We start from the raw sequence: 13,633 nt of genomic DNA, 5'->3' as shown, positions 1-13,633 counted from the left end.
GAGTCTTGGATCATGTTTAAAATGAGTGTCATTGAGTGTGATGAGATGTTGTACCATGTAGAGACTTGCTAATCTTTGATGTGAGCGTGGTAATGCTAGAAAAAGCTGGGCTATGAGATCATTGTCATATATCTTATATTGAGAGACCCATAGGGTCGCAGTTCTGGCTATTTCCTCCTCCTCCGGTGTAAGCGGAGGTTCCTGGTCTAACCAGTAGTCTAATGCATTGGATGTATTTTCAAATAACTCATCTGGAGAGGACCGTTCAGGGTGACCTTGGAGGAATGTAGGCGGGGGAGTTCGTGAATTAAGGGCGGAAGAACGAACGGGTATGACTTTTCAGTAGGTTCAGTAATTTCCTCCTCAAGTTTCTTATTCTCTTCATTTGTTTGCAAGTTTTGCAGAATACGGGTCACGTTACGGGTGAACCTCTCTAGTGCATCATTTATAAGTTCTAGACTAGTGTGGTCGGATGCGGAATCTAATAAGTCAAAAAGTGAAACTGGTACATTTATTTCCTCTGCTTGTATGTGTTTTATGAAACAGCAAAGGAGGAACCTATACATGTGCATTTTTACAGGGTGTGATCTTCTTGTAGTCATAGCGTTAATGGCTCGTGAGTTCTCTCCAGTACGAAGAAACTCAGAGGCCGCTTGAAGAAATGTGTCAATTGCTGGTAGATGTCTTATTTCTTCCCAGGAGTCATGAAGTATTTTACTTATTCGGCCCGCCTCCCCTGTGTTGCTTGGAGTCGGGTCATAGGGGCAGTCGGGAATTGTTTTACCTGGGTCTGGACCTACGGCACCCCCTTCTGGAGTGAGAGGTGGTGCGTTATGTTGTAAAAGGGGTGGCGGAGGCAGAGGGTGTTGAATTACTGGAACCTCATATGGAGGTGGAGTATCTAAGAGGAAATTGGTGAAAGTATCCTCTGGTAGTGGGGCTGTAGGCTGTGCTGATGCAATGTTAAGGTTTTCAGGTGCAGATGGCAATACAGGATAAAAACCAGTAGAAATGGCTGATAGTTCCCTTTTATTCCTTTCACTAACTACTTCGTTCCCTATTTCTTGTAACTGTTCTTTCTTGGCCTGCTCTGACATTCTCTTACCCTTTTCAACTGTATGCAATTCCTTCTGTTGCCTCCTATGGGCTTCTTTTCTCCATAACTCTACTGAGTCACTCTGTGACTGGCGGACTCTCTTTTTCTTCCATAACTGTTCCTCTAATTTTATAATACATTCCATGTCAAAAGTACCATTTTCAGGCCATCTATATCTGTGTTCTAGGTCTTTAGTATAATCCACCCATAAATCACAATAAATAATTGCACCGACACCATGTTTTGCATACATGAAGTGTCCTGGAGTATCCCGAGGAGGAAGGGGAATTTCCTTCTCAAGAATACTCCTTTTGGTTGCCATCTTACGTATTTTCGAGAAAATAGGCATGATGGCAAGACTTTCAAAGATTTTAGAAGTGAGAAAAACACAAACAGAACAAATATCTTTACCTTACCCACGAAGGAGGTGAGTCCGTCTTTTATACTAGTTTAGTATTCCTCACAAAATAAGTGAGAAACCCACAAAAACATGTATCTTTACCGTGCCCACAAGGTAGTGAGTCCGTCTTTTATACTAGTTTTAGTAGTCCTCACCAAAGATAGGTGAGAAACCAACAAAACGCGTATCTTTACCGCCCCCACAAAAGCTGTGGGTTCGTCTTTATACTTTTCAGCAGTACTCACCGAAAAATAACTGGAAGGCCTCTTGAAGATTTTGGAAAAACGCGGCGCGCAGTTTCAAGGTGGGATTTGTAGAACCTCGGACTCGTCTGCTTCGCAGGTTGGGCTTTGGTTCAGGACGTTCCGCTATTTCCTCACCGCCTCGTGTGGATGCTGGGCCGCAGTCGGTCCCCCTCTTCGCCTCGAGGGAGTTAGCGGGAATTCCCCGCGTTGTGCACTTTTGAAGTCCGTCAACGGTCAGGAGGGGACAGTACCGGGTCCAATATCGCCGGCGCGTGGGGGAAAGGGAATGTCCCTGTTCCGGCGGCAATTAATGTGGTAAATTAAATTTACTTATTACCTCATTTCTGAATTTCTATGCTTAATAAATCATAATTTCTTGTCAATGCAAAGCGAGGAGTCCGTGGTGCTCAAATGAAGGAGGAGGAGACCAATAACTCGAGTTAAGGGGAGCGCTTCCAGCACCAAGCGGGCGCAGGAGCAATCTCTCAAGTCCCTCTCTTGAAGTGGGGTGGGGTGTCTTTATTTTCAACTGCAGGACATTTATACAGTCTTGGTCACGAGGCAAAATAGAGGAACAAACAGGTCATGGCAGATAGAGGAACAAAGATCAGCAAGAGGAGCAGATTGTGAAGAAATGGGGGCGTGTCTTAGGCTTCGTGAGGGGACTTGCGATGTGAAATAGTCTGACAGTTGGAAGGGGGAGGCTTCCTCATTTGGGGTTTGTGCTCGTGCTTCATGTCAAAAAGAGGAACTATCTTGTGTAAAACAGAGAGCTATCTTGCTGGTTCTGGGAATTGGCTGAACCACAAGAGTCAAAAAAAGGAACTATCTTGTGTAAAACAGAGACCATCTGCTCTCTGGCTTGCAGTAACTAATTCTTAAAACAGGAACTATCTGCTGGTTCTGGGAATTGGCTGAAGCACAGGAAAGGGTGGTCAATGAACTAAGATGCCAGGTGCAGGGTGTCTTACAGTTAAGAACAGGAACTATCTGCTGCTGGTTCCCAGAATTGGCAGAACCACAGAAATGTGTGTGTTCACAGTGTACAACCTTGTGCTTCCTCTATTAGTTGGGGGTGGTCACAGGGCAGTTGGTGTGACAGGCTGAGTTACCAACAATGGACAGGATGTGGCTGAGTCTCTGGCACAACTGGGGGAAGGCACACAGGCAGGCTTCTTGGAATTGCCTCGACCACAAGGAGCAGAGGGTTGTGCAAGATTCAATGGGGATGTGAAGGACAGTTTTCAGACAAGTTGCTGAGAGCATGTCACACACAAAATGGGTGTTTGTCTGAGAAAAATGGCTACCAGGCAGAAACAGGGAAATGATGGGGCACAATTGTCAATTTTATTTCCACAGGTTGTTACCCCAGAGGCACACCCCGGGGAAGGTTAGCTACAGGGAACAGTAGCTCATTGGACACTGTCCCTCACACCCTTAACGCCCCTAAACTAGGATTTAAGGAGCTCCCCTGTACTAGAACCTCAGTTCTGACTTGAATCCAAGAAGAGGCACAAAGAAGATGCTGTCACTGACAACGAGATTGTGGACTCTGCCACAGTACGAAGATAAGACACTTAAGTGCCCTGAAGAGACAATATACCGGAACGGTGTGTTCAACATGTGTACGTGGCAAAAGATTGTTGCCCCCATCAAGAGTGACTCCAGTGGATGCCAGAAACCGAAGTAGACCCACCTAGGATTGGTGCGACCAGTCCCCTGCAAACTACAGGAAAATTGACGTGCTGCGTGACAAGAATTGCAGCCTGCTTGGCCTATTGGCCGTGAGTCCAAAGTGGTGTCCTGCAAGCCCGGGGTGATAGCTAAGCTTTCACCAAGTTTCAAGCCTCTAATCCACTCCTGTCGACCTCCAGCCATCGAAGTAACCATGGATTACAGTTGCTGCAGCCAAGGCTGGGTGATCTCCAGTTGGGTGATCTGCCCCTTGAACGGCATCTCCAGCCCAAGAGAACCTCACAGCAACCAGCATTGGCAATGACCCCGCTGCTGTGTTCCTGTATCGTGAAGGTGGAGTCGTTGAGTCTGTGGTAAAGCATCTTTGGCGTGACCTGTCTCTGCACCTGGAGCTGCCAAGCAAGGTAGAAGAGACTCAGCTGTTGAAACCGGGTCCTGGGACTCCAAAGGCCTCTGCTCTCCATGAGAGGAGAGTGGAACTCCATCTCCAAGTGCAGTTTTGCCAAGTGCTGCAAGTTTGACAGCTCCCACGGATCCCGTTAAGTAGCAAGGACAGCTAAGTCACCTCTGCGCCCAGATTCAATGACCAATGTAACAAAGTAATGACTGTTGGAACTTGATCTAGGGACCCACATGACCTTATCCACAAGAGGGTTTGTTTGAACTCACCCTGCAAGTGACCCAGTTTCACATGTGTCTTCCCCCATTCATTTCACTGGGACCAGTTTGACAACTTAAAGTGCATCTATTTTTGAATGCTTTAAGAATCCAAAACTCCAGTTGTATGTATTTTACAAGGTTTGTCTTGGTAGCTATATTTATATAAAAATACACTGTATTTTTATAAATTGATGTCAGGATTTCTTTTGAGTTGTCTAAATTACTTATGCACCATATTCATACTGTAAAATGTTTCACATATGTTCCTGCAGTAATGCCTGACTGCCACTCTACCAGGATTGAGCTAAGGATTATTGTTGTTGAATCCAAGGATCATCCACTGTGTATTGTGAGAATATTGCATTATAAGGCTTCCCAGCAATACCACATAATATTCCACCTTGCAACACCAATGCAAAGCTAGTTCTATCCCATTGACCCTTCATTAAATAACATGCTGTTAACTGCAGACCAACAACTTGCTTCTACATGTGTTATCTTAGCAAGGATCTGTGGGTCATTTTCATTTAGAAGGCTGTGGGTGATGGTGGAAAGGAAAGCCACATCAGCTCCGAAAAGAAATTAGGGAAGAAAAGAGTATTGAGGTACACTTCGAGTTGCCTTTGTTGGTTTATAGAGAAGATTTGTTTTTGGTTAGATAGGAATGACCAGATCTCCTGATAAACCGGTGTATGCCAGCTATGTGATGTGGATCTTGAGATCCCCCGTATCGAAACCCACATAGTGGACAAGGAGGATTAAAGCGCAAACATTGCCCTGATCTTCAAAAGTGAGCTGGCATCCTCTGATTTTTTTATAGATTGTTTGAGGCAGCCAACTTAATCTTAGACCTTACCAGAAATCACTAATGAGATACATTCTAAGAGCACAGACAGATGAGAGGTGACCTCTGATTCAATAGTTTTTATGATGGTGATCAGGCCACAGTTTGCTCTATAGACATACACATCCTGGGGATAAGCAATAGATATTTTTATAGCAATGGGATAAAAATAGCATGCTGTGATATCTGGGAAACTAGACCTTAGCTTTTATTCTCTAAGGTTTAAAAAGCCTGTGCCAATCCATCTCATGAGCTCAGTCCTGACTGAAAAGACTGAGAGATAGTTACATTAGAAGAGGGAAAACAGGTGAGAGGTGACCACTGTTTCGTGAATTTTTTAGATTGTTTACAGGTTAGACTTCAAGATCCACAGAATTTGGCTTTACTATGGCATGCTTTAGTTTTTGAGGAACTACACTTGATATTTTACTGGTTGCTTGTGGACCATGTCCAGTCAACTCCTGGAGCACAGGAATGTCCACAGGGTATGGGCAAAGGTCAGGCACTGTCCTCAATGTCCAATTGGTACAGGGCATGTTAAATGGGGCTACCATGGCTCAAGACGATATCCTGCACCAATTTCCCAGTGGGCAAAGCCATGGCCAGTGCTAGTGAATGGCAAGGCTGCCTGAAAGGCATGGGGAATCATCAAAGGTCACTAGCTGGCCCACTACCTACCTAAGGACATGACCAGAGGATGCGCTGGAAGAGATGTGGCACAGCGGCCAGAGCGTCTAACTCCGGAGTGCAGGGCTCTTGGTTCGATCCCTGGTACCAACTCAGCTCAGCACCATGTGACTCTGGGGCTAGGCAATAGCTGACAATCTCTCCGACGCTCCACAACGCCTTGAAAACCTTAAGGGGGTGATATGTTCTCGCTTTACAAATAGAAATTATTACTCAGATGTATGACATAGAGCACTAAAATATAGAAAATTAATTTCTTTTAAAGTGTGTGTTAAAAACATAATACTTAATATTTACGTGGAGCCCTTGCTTTGGTGACTTTTCAGTATTTCCAAAGTACACAGGAAAATTCCCTGAAAAATGTCAGTTTGAATGGTTTATTAGCATCTAAAATGTACAAATCACTGAAATTCACCAGTTATTAAATGCTATGAAACCACAATTCCAACCGCAAATCGTCTCATGCATGACATTACAGATATTACAAATGAAATCATCAATGACACAATGTTGACATAATATATATGATGTGTCAGTCAGTCAGAATATCTTTATTCGACTTATTCAAAGTCATACAAAGAAGAAAACGATAAAAACATTTCATACAAGGCTTTTCCTTCCTTTTCCTTAAGAACAATAATTTAAATATACAATTTAAGAAAATATTATACACAGTTAAAAAGTATTACATTCATAAAATGAACATACATAATAAGACATTTACTTTAAGGCGAAGTTTGGCAGACAGCTTTCGCCCTTGTTGTTCGGCTACCAGAAAATTAGCTATGCAAAAAGTGACGCGTGGATTAGACATTAATTGTAAAAAGAGCAGAGCCGGTCTCACTTGAGTGAAGCCGGCCTCTTTCAGAATAGGGAACAAATATTTTTTTCTCTGCTCTATGTACAACCCACAAAACATAACAAAATGCATTGTGTCCTGCACAGAGAACTGGTCACAGCAACAGGGAGGGGCTAAATCCGGCTTCTGCCAACTTTTAAAAGAACCTAAATAAAAGTGTAACAAATTAAATCTAAACTTAGTTAATAAAAACCTGTGAAAGGGGATTGTAACAAAACTAAGGTAGGATGCAAGTGAGGATGAGCTAACCAGAAGGCAATGTTCCCTTACTAATGGTTTCACCAATTCACGTTCCTCTCGGCATGCTTCCTTCCTTTCCCTAAATGGCTTTTTTATAAAGTCAATATCCTGTGCCTTAATATTCTCTGGAGAGGAAAAAAGCTCCGGACGTCCCAGGTCAGTGAATGTTTTAGCTAAATAAGCCAGCCATGGGATATTATTAAATTTGTCCAGAGACAGCACATCGTGCATGATTTTATGATTCAGGGGAACTTCCTCGTTCATCCACATTTTCAGCCAAAGGATCAGAGGGGACATGCTCAATGTATCTGACAGATAAGGTAGGCCCACTTCTTTGTGGATAGAGTAAGTTGGGGTTGACTGTGGTACAGAAAGCAGGTTTCTGATGAATCTATTCTCTGCTCTCTGTATTAGATCTAAATTTACATACCCCCACAGAGGAACCATATAGCGCAATGGCCACAGGTTTACACTTATAGATTTTTAAGAGGGCTTCCATAGGCCTAGCCCCCAACTTGCCAGCAAAACCCAGGAGGGCTGATGACGATCTAATTACAGCTAACCTCTTTGCTCTTATCTGTGGCCCCCAGGACCCTTTCTGGTCAAACAGTACACCTAAATAAGGGAATGTGGATACCTTAGAGACGAGGTCCCCCCTGCAATAAAATGTTTTATGTCTTTTTTTGTTGCACTCGCGCCCCATTACCATTGTGTGAGACTTAGATACATTTACCTTAAGGTCCAGACGCTCCATAAATGAACCGAAGGCGTCCAGGAGGTGCTGGAGGCCGACACCCGTGCGAGCGATCAGCACAGCGTCATCCGCATACAGAAGTGCCGGGATTTGGGCGCCTCCTGCATACGGGACGTCGGCCTCCTGCCCCCGCAGGTGTGCGCCCAGGCTATTGATGTAGATGATAAAGAGCAAGGGGGCTAATATACAGCCTTGCCGTACCCCCTTTAGGGATTTAAATAGGGGCGTACGTCTGCCATCATTAGTTACACGTACAGCTGCGAAGAGCTCCTGATGCAGAGTGGCCATGAACGCAACCAGGGCTTCATCAATGCCCATCTCCAACAGGATCAACCACAGCTTTGATCTATTGACCAAGTCGAAGGCCGAGGAGAGATCCATGAATGCAAGAAACACGGACCCCTCCTTGGCCACAGTGTATTTGGAGATAAGCAAATGCAAATTAACGCACTGTTCAATGGTCCCTTTTTTTTCTCTAAAGCCATATTGTCTCTCGGCAAGCCCGCCGCAGCTCTCCACATTCTCCCTCAACCTGGATAAAAGGACTCGGCCTAAGATTTTTACAGTTGAGTCCAGGAGGGATATAGGCCTATAACAGGCGGGATCATCCCGCTGGCCTTTATTTTTAAAAATAGGGACGATAGTGGATGTAGCCCATGAGGCGGGGACTGGATTACCATTAGCTGCGTTAAACACATTTGTCAAAACCTTTGCCCACAGTTTTGGTGAATACATAAAAAAGTCAGCGGGGACGCCATCAGGGCCAGATGCCTTGTGCTTTGCAGTGTCCAAAATAGCTTTTTCTACTTCTTGGGGGTTAAAAAGGATGGGGCGGGGGGCTGCAATGCCCAACGGGACATCCTCAATTTCTTCATCCTCATCCCCGTAAACATTTTTAAAATGGGACAGCCATTTTTCGTCAGGGATCACGCAGTCCATGGGTTCATTGTTCTCATCTGAAAATAAAGGCTGTTTAATGATCTCCCAAAATCTCCTAAATGTAAATGTGCTGGACTTGTAAAGCGCACAGCTGCCCGTAAGCGTCCCGGCGCTTGCTTAGGGAACCCGTCCTGGTATTCCCCTGTGAGAAACCCCGGCAGGGTGTCCACAAGGTGAAAGCCAGGCATCCCGCCGCGAGGGGCCGTAGTGGAGATTAAGCAAGCTATTGCCCAGAGTCGCAGAGTGTGACCCCGTGAGTTGAGTAGGCACCAGAGCGAGAATTGTCGAGACCGTGGAATTTTTGAGCCCGAGACCCGCCGAGGCGGGGAATCGAACCCTGGTCCACTGTCGATCTCAGCTTCCGGGTCTGCCGCCTGTAACCACTGAGCCACGCTTCTCCACCTACTGTCCTACCACTCCTCCTACTGTCCTTCAACACTGCCGTTGAAAGGAGATTTTCCCATGCTTCGCGTTTGATGGTGTCCTTACGCTTCTTTATAGCTAACTTGTAGATTTTCCTTAATCTGGTAATGTCTTCTTTTACCCTAGGGATATTTTTTAGGGCTACCAGCAATGATCTGTGGGCATTTGAGCATGCTGAGTCAAACCAGTGCATTGTTCCAGGGGTTCCCTTTTTTTGTTTGACTAAAAGATCCTTAGACACCTGGCCACATGTTGCCTCAAAAGCCTCTACTATTTCTTGGCCCTGCGCACAAGGTTTTTTTACAGATCTCTACCTTGTCCTTGATTTTAGGAATTTTTTTTGCATAAAAGTCTTCCGGGATCACTTTGGCCCATTTCACTCGCCTATCTTGATCGGTAGTCCTCAAGGGGTAGGCAAGTTTTACTGTTATTGGGGGTGCTCCCATCTGGGCTCCCCAGGCCACTTCAAGTACTACCGGGTTATGGTCGCTAAAGTGTATTTGTACTGTGCGATAATCCATAGTCCGGTTTAGAATACCTTGTGAGACAAAAATATAGTCTATTACTGTGCCTTGTTGGGCACCCATAAAAGTTGGAAGTCTCAAACCCCCGTAAGGTTCATGCAAGTCAAAATTAGCAAGTAGTTCTTCTAGCTCCTCCCCCTCTGTAGAATGTTCAAAGTGGGGTCCCTGTGGACCCACGTCCCCATCATCATCATCACTACTTCCCATACAGGCTAGGTTACACAAATGAATATTAAAATCGCCAATAAAATGAACTCAAAAACATACTCGATATTCTGGCTTACTGTTTTTAAAATGCTATCTAAATTAGCAACATTGCAACCTCTATAGTCACTATTCCCTGAGTTATAAAAATGTATGTATATGGTCCTGCTAGCATTGTTAATCACCCTTTCAACCATTAGGATGTTGTGGGAATCGGTGCTGATCTGCCTATAACTTCCCTTTAAGTCTAAAGAGAACAAGATTACAAGGCTTCCCTTAGCTCTTCCCATACGACTGGGGACAGCTGGCTTAGTAAAACTAGTGAACCCATCCCACCAAAGATTGGTGGATGTATCCCAGGTTTCTTGGAAAGCGATAATATGATGTTTTAAAACAAAACTTGACCAAGCCTTATCCTGTCGTTTGGTATTTAAGCCTGCTACGTTCCAACTTATAATCTTGCAGGAATCAGTGGGTTTCTTAAATTCTTGGTTCCCCACCAGAGCCCCTACAACTGATCGTGGCGATTGTGTCCCCTCATTAATTCCCACTTCCAAAAGACTCTGTAAATTATCGCTGACCAGGCTCTGATTTGCGCAAACCTCCGGCCAGTTTAGTGTATGAAAATGGTCACGATTTAATGTAACTTGACCCTCTATCACTACCTTGCGGGTGGACTCGCTAGGATCTTGACCATTGATGTGTTGACCTCTCTTAGATGGTGGCATATTCAGAGCATCAGATGCCAAATCAATTTTGTCCGTGAGTCAATCACAGTCATTTAAGTTAGATAAAGGGCCATACCTGTTCCCCATTCCAAATCCCCAATCAAAAGGGGTAGCTACCTGGCCCCATCCACTGGCTGTTGTGTTCCACATGGGACGTTGGGTATTTGGGTGTATCATAGACTGATCGTTTCCCAGCCGGGATATAAACCCATTACCCCGACCTCTATGGTCATATCCTTGTGGGCCGGGGCCCCAACCGTTTATAGTAGGCCCATGTACCATAACTGTTCTGGCATTTGACTCGATCGGGTAATTAAATCTTCCTGACTCATAGTTGATCGTAGGTTGAAAACGGTCATTATTGTATCGGGGTCTGGTGTCCCCTCCCCAGCTAATGGTATTTATGTGTCTCTTAAATCTGGGGATATTGGGGAAGGTAGAAAACTGGATCTCGTTATAAAAGAATTTTAGGGTGAGGGGAATTATAGAACCACTTCGTCGTTGGGGTGGAAAGATGTTAGACAGGATATTTGGGAGTACCTCTGCGTTAGCAAAGTTTAAGATTACACAGTCCCCCTTAAACTTTTTTGGCTTGTTCCCAATCCATGATACCCTCCTTGTCATAACAATATCCCCCGCTAATTTATCTGACCCTTGATATGCCATATGCATATTATTGGTGAGCCAATGTAGCGCTTTGTCCTTTAGACCTTGGTTCGATTCTGATTTATCTTGTGATAGAGCAGGGACGTTTGCCAATACGAGGACAACTGGTGAGGCTTCCAGGATGAATTGGGCTGAGTCATCCTCTTGTTGCAATCCTGCTGGGGCGACAGATGGAACAATGGAGGAATCTCCTACTATTTCCTGACTAGGCGCAGGTGGTGTTGGCAATGGTGGTGGCTGCCCTTGCGGGATAGTCTGTGTTAAACTTTCCATTGGGGAGTCCTCCGTATCCACCAGTTTTGTGACGAGAATAGATAAGTTCTCCACCTCTTCAGTCAGCTTACTTTGTGCCCCACCCAACTTTTTTACCTCAAAGGTTAGTTTGTCCAGTTTCCCGATCAAAGGCTTAATAATTGTCCTGATTTTCATATCTATCATGTCTTGAATCCTATTAAATAGATCATCATCAATAATGCGTCTTGACTCCACGTCGACATCGAGCTCCACATTTTTCCCTTCGCGTCTTGGCGGTGTTGCCAGCTTTTTCCTGCCTTGCTGTCTCCCCCCACGCTTTGCCTGAAATTTTCTACAGGTTCGCACAGCTCGTGCAGCAGGCAGCTGGGGTAATAGGACTTCATCTACCGTATCTATGTGGTGGTGGGAGTCAGAGTCTGCTGGTGGATCTGAGTCTTCGTCCTCGTTGCCATTTTCTTGAGGATTAGGATCTGATATGTTTAAAGGAGGGTTTTCTGACGGTATGTCAGGCATTAATACGCTTAATGCACTTGAAGGAGGGCTTTCTGGAAGCAAAATTGGTGATTGGCTTAAGCCTAGGGATTGCCTTCTCTCGTTGTTAATCTTGCTGACCACTTGTACTAAATAGGAGTCTAAAGTATTGAGTGGCTCAGTGGCTGCAGTTACCAATTTTTTCCCCATGTTTACAACTAGCTTTTAAGGGTTATCAAGGGGTTAGCACCACTAAATTTGTGCAATGTTAGCAAGGCGACGGGGTGTGACTATTATACAACAAAAGACACTTTTCAAATCAGCTCATGTCATAACGTAGACACGTACTTGACAAGGAATCCACAAATACAGTACCTTAGCAGCTCGATTCAGCTAATGTCAGGGAGGTGGCCTTGCCTGGCCTTTTCGTGCCTCTGAGGGCCACAGAGGGCCCGCCCTTTGCCCGGGCTTAGCCCCAGGCGTCCCGCTCGCGTCCCGCGACGCTGGGGGCTTGCTGATTATATTGCCCCTCCTGGCGCGTCTAGCGTGTCAGGGAACGCGCCGCCGCAAGGGCTGCCGGGATTTGTGGTCCCGGAGCGGCGGCGGCGAGCCTGGTGGTAGCGGTCATTGCGGGTGAGGTGTTTTACGGCGTGGCGTGGGTCTCCGGGACTCCTCTCGTGCCTCAGTCCTTCTCCTCGTATAGCTGGTGTCAAATAATGTTCCCCCCCAACAACATCATACATAAAATAACTTTCATGGATATTTAAGGCTGCAGGACCACTTTGCAGGTGTTTTCGCTATAATTTGCAAAACAGCATCCTGTTAATGTTCAGGAAATAATCTAGATTCTAACTCACTGGCCATTTCTGAATATCTGGCATTGCTTGGATGCCAATAAGGGGTTGTAAAGAACCAGATGAAAATGACAGAGAAAGGTTTTAAGGGCAGTTTAAATACTGAATAGCTCTGAGACAAAAGGCACAATATCACGGCATTGTATTGAATAGGTCTTGTGACCAAGCATGTAATGTTATTCAAATGTACCAATGATCATTTTGTTAGTTGGATAATTGGGCAGATGTACCAACATATTTTCTGGTCAAAAACCATGCAATTCAGTAAATAGGTCGTTTTGCAAATACGTTTTTAAAATGTGCTAAGTCCATTTTAATGGTTCAGTAAAATGTTACCATTAGGAATTGCTATTTGGAAGAGAGCGTGTTTAGGGCCTCTCTACCAAATAGGGATTCTTTACGGCAAGTAAAATTGTTTTGCGACTGTAATGCGATTGCAAAACGTAATATTTTGCCAACTACTGAAAGGTATTTATTTATTTATTTTACAGTTTTCTATAGTGCGAACATGACCCGTGGGTATCAGAGCGCTTTACATTCTGTGATCACGTTACAAACATAATATATATAGCAATTTAGATCGTAAACGTTTGAAATCGTGGAAAATACTAATGTGAAGGAATTGATAGCGATTTAAGTTGCATTATTCTGAGATAGTATTTCTTCAAAGATCAGTCGGTCAAATCCTACTCCCATATAAGGTATACTGTCAAACAATCCGCGGCACGTCTTCGGTAGCGTATGTTTTGTTATGGGAGGAACTTGCTCATAAGAAAATTCTTAATTTCTTTCTTAAATGTTATCGTGTTTTTGATTTTTCTGATGTTTGCAGGAAGGGTGTTCCATATCCTGGGAGCTACTCCTGAGAATGTCCTCTCATAAGTTTTTTTCTTCTTAAAGATAGGTGGTTTCAGGAGTAGATAATTTGCACTCCTGACAGGTCTGTTTCTTCCTGAGATTTCTATTTTGTGGGCTAGATATTTAAGTGTGTTGTGATGAATCGCTTTATGGGTGATACATGCCATTTTCATCTGTACTCTAGCTTCGTACGGTAACCAATTTAAGGTCTTCAGGTGAGGCGAGATATGA

Source organism: Lissotriton helveticus, chromosome 8 (genome assembly GCF_964261635.1).
Source record: "Lissotriton helveticus chromosome 8, aLisHel1.1, whole genome shotgun sequence".
NCBI classification, from domain to species: domain Eukaryota; kingdom Metazoa; phylum Chordata; class Amphibia; order Caudata; family Salamandridae; genus Lissotriton; species Lissotriton helveticus.
Note: the sequence above shows the minus strand (reverse complement) of the source record.